The sequence below is a fragment of the Diplotaxodon limnothrissa genome, linkage group LG17 (genome assembly GCF_057381915.1).
Source record: "Diplotaxodon limnothrissa isolate DT_005_m linkage group LG17, D_limnothrissa_male_GT1.1, whole genome shotgun sequence".
In the NCBI taxonomy this organism is placed as follows: Eukaryota; Metazoa; Chordata; class Actinopteri; order Cichliformes; family Cichlidae; genus Diplotaxodon; species Diplotaxodon limnothrissa.
In genome coordinates this window covers 5,072,459-5,080,948 of record NC_140612.1, presented here as the reverse complement: position 1 = coordinate 5,080,948, position 8,490 = coordinate 5,072,459, and positions in this window count along the sequence as shown.

Genomic DNA, 8,490 nt, shown 5'->3' with positions numbered 1-8,490 from the left:
ATGTAGCAAGCCTCGATACGCGCTTCGCGGAAACGCCCCCTCCATTACTCGACACACGCTCCGAAGCCTCGATACAGAACGTCCCATCACTAGTGATCCATCTGAAGAATAAATTCTCTTCCAAGGAGATAATATTTCAACGAATCAATTGCCCACTTAATTGTCAGTCCTTCTTTCTCTACTGTAGAATAGTTTTTTTCCCTGTCAAACAGCTTCTTACTTAAGAAAAGCACAGGTTTTTCTTCACCAGCTTCTCCTTGAGCCAGCACTTCTCCAAGTCCAACATTAGAGGCATCTACCTGTACAACAAATGGTTTGGAAAAATCCGGGCTTTGCAAAACAGGGGCTTCAGAAATCTGTCTCTTTAAACATTGGAAGGCATGTTCACAGTCGTCATTCCACATCACTTTAGAAGCGTGTTTTCTCGTGAGATCTGTAAGAGGGGCTGCCAAGGTTGAGAAATGGGGAATAAACCTCCGATACCAGCCAACCAAGCCCAGAAACGACCTCACTTGCTTTTTGGTTTTAGGTCTGGGAATTGTTTGTATAGCCTTTACCTTTTCAACTTGTGGCTTTATTTGTCCATGGCCAACAATGTATCCTAGATACTTCACCTCTTCTTGTGCCCAGGCACACTTGCTCACATTCAGAGTCAAACCAGCCTCCTGGATCTTTGCCAACACAACCTTTAGATGCTGCAGGTGTTCCTCCCAAGACTCACTGTAAATCACCACATCATCCAGGTAGGCAGCTGCAAACTTTGAACAACCATTAAGGATAATGTCCATCAACCTTTGAAAAGTTGCAGGTGCCCCATGAAGACCAAAGGGCAACACGGTGTACTGAAATAAGCCCATTCCTGGAATTTGGAAGGCTGTGTATTCTTTACAGGATGGCTCTAAGGGCACTTGCCAGTAACCCTTACACAAATCTAAGGTTGTAATGTATCTGGCCTTTCCTAGTCTTTCCAGTAGCTCATCAATCCGTGGCATTGGATAAGAATCAAAACAGGAAATACTATTTAGCTTTCTCATGTCTGAACAAAATCGTAGTTGAGGGGAGTCTTTCTTTGGAACAAGTACAATGGGGTTTGACCACTCACTCCTTGAGGGCTCAATCACTCCCAGTTCCAGCATCATCTGAACCTCCTTCCTCAACGGTTCCACCATCCGTTCTGGTATCCTGTAAGGCTTAAGACGAAGAGGTTTTGTGTCTTTCAAGATGATGTTATGTGTTATGACATTTGTTCACCCCGGTGTGTCTAAGAACAAAGATGGAAAGGATTGCCTCACCTCATTCAACTGTTGCCACTGATCTTCAGTCAGATGTTCAGGAGGGTCTTCAGATTTGGGCATGCCTCTGAATGGGCTCATCTCAGCTTCTCCAACCTCCAGAATGCCACTGTCTTCAGGCCGAACATCTTGTACCATCAGGATTTGCTTCACACCTGCTTCTGGGGCATTTCTTTCATGATACTCTTTTAACAAGTTTACATGTAGCAGTTGCTTTGATTTGTGTTTCTCTGGACAAATGACCTCATATGTCACTGGGCCGGTTTTTCTGGCCACAGTATAAGGTCCTTGCCACTTAGCCAGCAACTTACTTGGTCCAGTAGGCAAAAGTACCAAAACTTTTTGACCAGTCTTTAGTTCTCTCTCACAGGCATGCTTGTCATACCATACCATACCTTTTGCTTTTGCTGCGCCTTCTGCATATGGTCTCTAACCTGTTCTCTGTACGTTTCCAGTTTGTCTCTCATCTGCAATATGTAGGAAATGATGTTCATCGTCGAAGCCACTTCAGTAGACCCCGGTGCCACTCCAGCCACCCAGTTCTCTTTCAGCATATCCAGGGGGCCTCTAACCTGCCTTCCATAAAGCAGCTCAAAAGGGGAGAAACCAGTTGAAGCCTGTGGTACTTCTCTGTATGCAAACAACAGAAAAGGCAACCATTTATCCCAACCTTTGCCTGTATCATCAATAAACTTTCTCAACATTTGCTTTAATGTACCATTAAATCGTTCCACCAGACCGTCCGTTTCTGGATGGTAGGGAGTAGTTCGAATGCCTTTTACACCAAGTTGGTCATAAAGAGACTTTATCAAATGTGACATAAAACTGGTACCCTGATCTGTCAGGATCTCCTTTGGAACGCCAACTCTGGAAAAAAGGTCTACTAAGCATCGAACAATGTGTTTGACCTGCAGAGAACGCAGTGGATAAACATCCGGATATCTTGTGGCATAATCACAAATGACTAACGCATATTTATGACCAGTACTGCTCTTAGGTAAAGGACCTATGATATCCATAGCTATTCTCTCATAAGGTACATCCATTATTGGTAATGTTTGCAACGGGGCTCGGTCTGAAATTTTGGTAGGAGCCACTTTCTGACATTCATGACATGTTTTGCAGTAGTCAACCACATCTTTGTACAATCCTGGCCAGTAAAAACATTGAGCAACACGATTGTAAGTCTTTGCCTGTCCTAAATGTCCTGACCATGGTACAGTGTGGCCCAGATGCAGGGTTACTGATCGGTACTCTTTTGGTACAACAAGTCTGGGTTTCTCCATGTCCGCTAGATACAGAAGTTTATCCTTTATTATGAAAGGTTCTCCAGTTACACTTTTAAGCCCTACATCATTTTCTTTTCCATCATCCACGTTGCATGCTTTCTTAAAGAGAGGTTTTAAAGATGAATCATTTTCCTGTCTTTCTCTAAAATTATTGGGAAACTCCCACTGAAGATCAATAGGTGGAGACTGGTAAGGTTGGTTCTGGAAATTTTGCCCTACCACTGTTTTTATTTTTCTCCTGCCTACGTTGTCGTTTTGTTTTCCTGAGTTTACTCCCTCCTTCAAATAAGTCTTCATCTACATCAGGCAGTGGTTCTAAACCCCTTTTCATTGAACGAGTGACAACAGCACAGGAATAGGCTTCAGAGTTATTAAGAACCAAACTGTCTAAAATTGGTAAGTCTTCTCCCAGAATGACATCATATGCTAAATGATCCAACACTCCTACAGTTAACATAAATGCTTGTCCCTCAAGTTCAATAGTGACATCTGCTGTTGGATAATCTTTTTGACACCCATGAACACAAGTAATATTTACAGGTTTGTTAAAGTCAGGTAATACATTGCTCAACATAGAAGATTTAACCAAGGTTTGTGAGCTACCAGTGTCAGCAAGAGCCTTTACTGTTCGGCCATTTATTGAAACATCTACCACATGTTTATGTGGCACTAAACCATCACCAGTAAGTTCCCCCTCAAGACCTGTGGAGGGAACTACACACAACTCTACTGACTTTGGTTTTCTTAGGGGACATAAAGAAGCTTTATGACCAGGCTGCTGACAGTAATAGCAAATGAGGTTGTACCTTTGACTGCAATGTATAGGCTTCTTACCACCCCTAGTGTCCAAGCTTTCAACACTAGTCACCCCTGGAGGTTTTACCTCCCCAAACTTTGGTCTCCCCACAGTCATCTTTGACTTAGAAGGTTCACGATGAGCAGCTAGGTAACGTTCAGCCAGATCTGCAGCTTCCTCTCCTGTCTTTGGGTTGTTCTCTTTCACCCATGTGCGGACGTCTGACTGCAGCACGCGAAGAAACTGTTCCAAAATAATGGTTTCGCCGATCTCTTCTTTGCTCCGACTGTCAGGACGCATCCATCGCTTATAGAGTCCCTTTATCCGATTGTAGGTTTCACGCACACTCTCTCCCACGGGTACACTGGTGCTCCGGAACCGGTATCTGTAGGTCTCCTCTGTTACATTAAACTTGGATAACACAGCAGCTTTAATGGCCTCATAAGAGTCAGACTGTTCTTCATCCATGCCAGCATAAGCTTCAAGGGCTTTTCCAGTCAATAAGGTGACCACTCTAGCTGCCCATTCAACTTGCGGCCATCCCCACGTTTTAGCTATGCGTTCAAATCGTACAAAAAAACTTTCAGGATCCTCACCTTCCCTGAAGTCGGGTATTCTTGGCTCACCCCCACGGTGTGTTTCTGCTCTCTGCACTGGAGCAGGTTGAACGACGTGCATTTGAGACTGTACAAGCAGTGGATGAGATGGAGGAGGCAGCTCAGCTTGGTGTTCAGTGGCTCCGTGAGGTGGCTGTACAGCTGATAATGGAGGCAGCTGCCCAGCCTCTTGCTTTGGACAAACAGCTGCTGTGGAAATGTCACTCTGGACAGAAGGCTGAAGTTCAGAATGTACAACATGTTGCAGCCTTGGTATATTGTCACGCAGTTGTTTTATCTGTTCAAACAGTATTGCTTCTGTTCTTTTAGAATGCCGCATAAATTCTCTAATTTCATCCAAAATATCCGGTTCAGAAAGTTCTTTACTCACGACACCAACTGCAGTCTGCTTAGGTCGTACTACTGGTTCAAAATCATCCTCATCAGCCATTGCTCCTTCAGGTGGTGGACCTGGCTCAATTATTCGTCCACCTTCTCTTTCTTCCATGTCAGCAAGGGGGTTTTTCCTTGTCCAACAGTTTCTTCCACGTCCTACACCCCTCATTCAGCGTGTTCTGTCCCTCATTCACAGGCGTAACTGAATCCCACTTCTGACGCCAACTGTGACGCAGTGAGGGGCGGTGAGGGAAACATCAGACTTCACTCTATCTTAATTAAAGTAATTGTTTTATTATCTCTTGCCAACATCATGCACATGCAGACAGCAACTTCTCAAAATGGCCCCCAATCCATTTCCTGCTCCCTTTAAATACTCTAAAGACACACCTTCTTAATACAGACTGGCCTATAAAAGAGCTCCAATTGAGGCAGGCTTCCTCTATACTGGGAAAACAAGATGGCCACCACAAAGGTAACCTGCAACACTTTGTTACTTAAATGCTTCCCAACATAAGGAAATCACTGTTTAGTAGTGATATTACGTTCTGTATCGAGGCTTCGGAGCGTGTGTCGAGTAATGGAGGGGGCGTTTCCGCGAAGCGCGTATCGAGGCTTGCTTCATTTATGGGAGGAGCTGAAAATGATGACGTCCGAAGCCTCACTGCCCGGCTGTACCACGTGACTGGTTCATGAAGTGGTTCGAACTTTGTCGCGAGATATGACAGCGATATAAACCCCTCAGACTTCATTCAAAAATGTGGGTGTTTGATGGAGAGTTGCGGTTAGTGAGAGTTTGGAGACCGTTTGGAGGTTTATGAGAGTGAGGAAAGTCAGGAGAGAATGGAGCCAGCTAAGAAGAGGAGGGTGTCCTCCCCTGTGTGGGAACATTTTGATCTTATTCCTCCCAGCAAGGTATGTAAATTTCTACAGAAGATGTATTTTCATGATACTGATGGTGCAATACAATTTATGTTGAGCTGTCTTGACTTTTGTACAAGGTGAAGTGTTTGCTATGTGCCAGGGAGCTGGGATATAACAACAACACCTCATCCATGCTTAGGCACTACAGAGCTTTGCATGAGAATAAGGGGGACACCGATTGTGGAGCAAGACCAGGTGAGCCATCAAATGCAATGATAATATAGGATGCAGTAATGTTACTAAATGATATAACAATATTATACAACTGTAATAAGTTACGTGTGTGATATTTATATTTGTGCTTTATCTTTATTGTCTTTCCTCAGGAGAACAATCTCAAATAGATGAAGACCTGGTCAGCATGGTGATTGAGGACTCCCAGCCATTTAGCATTGTGGAGGACAAAGGATTCAAAAGATTTGTTAAATCATTAAATCCTAGCTATGTTCTCCCCACTAAAAAGGTCATAAAAGCAGTGAAAATTTAGTTTTTACAGAATAAAATGTGAACAGGCAGTGTGTAGCTGTCCATACCTCAACGTTACAAAAGCACAACTACTGTCCACACCCCAACCACACCTCACCTCACAGTAAATGATCATTTCCATTTCAAGCATTTCCAAATAATCATTTCCCATACTGCCACTATAAATATACACAGTATACTGCCATCACTACAATATACATGTTTTACACACTCCTTTTGTTGTTGACATTTACAGGCTGTGTGCAAAATGCCACACTCTTCAAATTCATGCCAGCTATTATTTTTACGTCCAGTAGGTGTCCTGCTAGAGCAAATGAAGCTTCATGAAGCTTCGCGTTGGGGTGAACCAATTGGATGAAAAGCTTCAGTGCTTCATGGGGCTTCATCTGCCCATCACTACTGTTTAGGGGAATTAAAGCATTAAAACCTAGCCTTTTATTTCAGATTACCCGTAAATAATTTTACTTATTACTTTTGACTTTTTGAACAATCTAATTCTATCAAAAACATCTGCACAATGGTGCCATAGAAGCTAATCAGTTTAGTTATTGTGGTTTTTTATTTCCTTTGACTCACGACTTGAGTCAAAGCTTCCTTGCAACACTTGCAGGATGCTCTGGTTACGTCTAAACTCTGAGCTCAGAAAACTGTGTGTTAATCCACTGACAAGTAACAATCATTACTCATATCCTCAGTCCTTTTCTTTGTCCACTTCTAAGCTCAGGTTCTCTTCCACTTCTCTTAACTTATGGTGTACCACAAGGTTCTTTATTAGGGCCTATATTGGTTCGGATATTTCTGTTATATATGTTTAAAACCTCAGTTTTTTTCTTGCTTTTATCATTTAAGAAATATGGTCAAGTTGAGTTCCATAGTGTCAAGATCTGAATTAAAATGATTGTAATTCATTGTTCATTTGTCCCAACAAAGCTTCCTTGGAACATTTGCTGAGGAACACTGACTAAGCTTTGTATGTACTCACTCACTGTTACTAATTCAGTTGCAGTGAAGAGTGCCCATGAACTTCAGAGTCCATTTAAAGATTCTGGTTTTGACTTTTATACCTCTGCGTGGATAAACTAATGTATACATGAGTGAATTTATACATCCATACATTGCCAACAGGTCCCTGGTGTCATGTGATCAGAACCTGTTCAGCATACAAGGCTGGAAACTAAAGGAGACATCTGTGGATGTGTTATTACTTGAAATAGTGTTATCTTGTAATAGTCGAGTAGGAGATAAAAGTGATCTTGTTGTCACTCTTTATGGACAGCACCCAGGGGATATTTGATCCCCTGGGTGCACAGTTCAACAGCAAAAACTGTAGATGACACAGAAATGACTGTAGTTTAAAAAAAAATAGCTAAAATACTAAAAAATAATAATAATAATAATAAAAATGTAAAAAAGCATCTGTCTTTACATACAATATATTATGCTTTGACTAAAAAAAATGTCCCAAACAAGGAAACGATTTACCTACAGTCCTCAAACCTAAAGTGAAAGCCAGGGTTCCTGTTTCACTGTAATTAATTAACCACTCACAATCACATTGCACAGCTTAATGCAGTCCTCTAATGCAGCGAACCCATAATCCTATTAGTCAGCACATTTCCTGTCCTTTATAATTCTGTCTGCTGCCAGTCACCTTGTTGCCGAGCTCTTGTGCAGCCACAGCAAATGCAGCATTGCCAGGATGTTTCCTCATTTCCAGATGAGGCCACAGTCATAAAACCTGTCTCCTTACACAAACATAATTCTAAGACTCTTTCACTTTTCATATTTGATGCAGATTACTACAAGTTCTGAATCTAATTCTCATTTTCAGCTGTTAATTTAGATATTAATTTTAAAAATAATGGGCTCCAGTGAACTTTCTCAGCTTGTAACGTCCAATGTAATAGCAGAGAAAAACAGAACCAGAAAAACTGCGCTTGGAAACCAGTTTGTTTGATTTGCTAAAATCAAAAACTCAGAACAAAATGTAAGTAGCATCGTGCTCTGATTGTACTTAATCTACTTAGAATCAGTACAATCGTAAAAGATTTAAGTATCAGAAGGGCTATAATACATTATTTGCAGTAAAGCCAATGGAGCGGCCTCCATTGGCTCATTTTACAGTGATTCTGCAGTTTTTCCTCTAGAGGGTGCGCTTTCCCTTCATATGAATAGTATTTTACTGGGAAATTCAAGAGAAACACTTGATTTCCCTTCCTGTCACAAGACTGCCTATCTCACTCATTTGTGTGGTCAGTGAAAGTGAGTCATGATGGGAATCATTCCAAAACGTGTGTGTGTGTGTGTGTGTGTGTGTGTGTGTGTGTGTGTGTGTGTGTGTGTGTGTGTTATTTGATTTTAATCCACCACCAGCATGAGTTCAAAGCGATTGTGAGTTCAGATTAGATGGCATTATGAATTTAAGAGGACACACTGATCTCGACACAGACTACGAGACAGTCAGACATACAGATTAACCGTGACCGCACACATAAATGACTGGGGACACAGATAGTATGTGCTACTTAAATTACCATGTAGTTTAATCTACTCATACAGTGTAGTGTTTTTTGTTTGATGCCTATCCTATATTTCAGTCCATCTTCATTTCAATATACTTTAATAAGGATTTCTATATTTATCGAGAAGCATAGATTTATATTTAACAATATCATCTAGCCCAGATTATACCTACAAAATATAGACCTGCA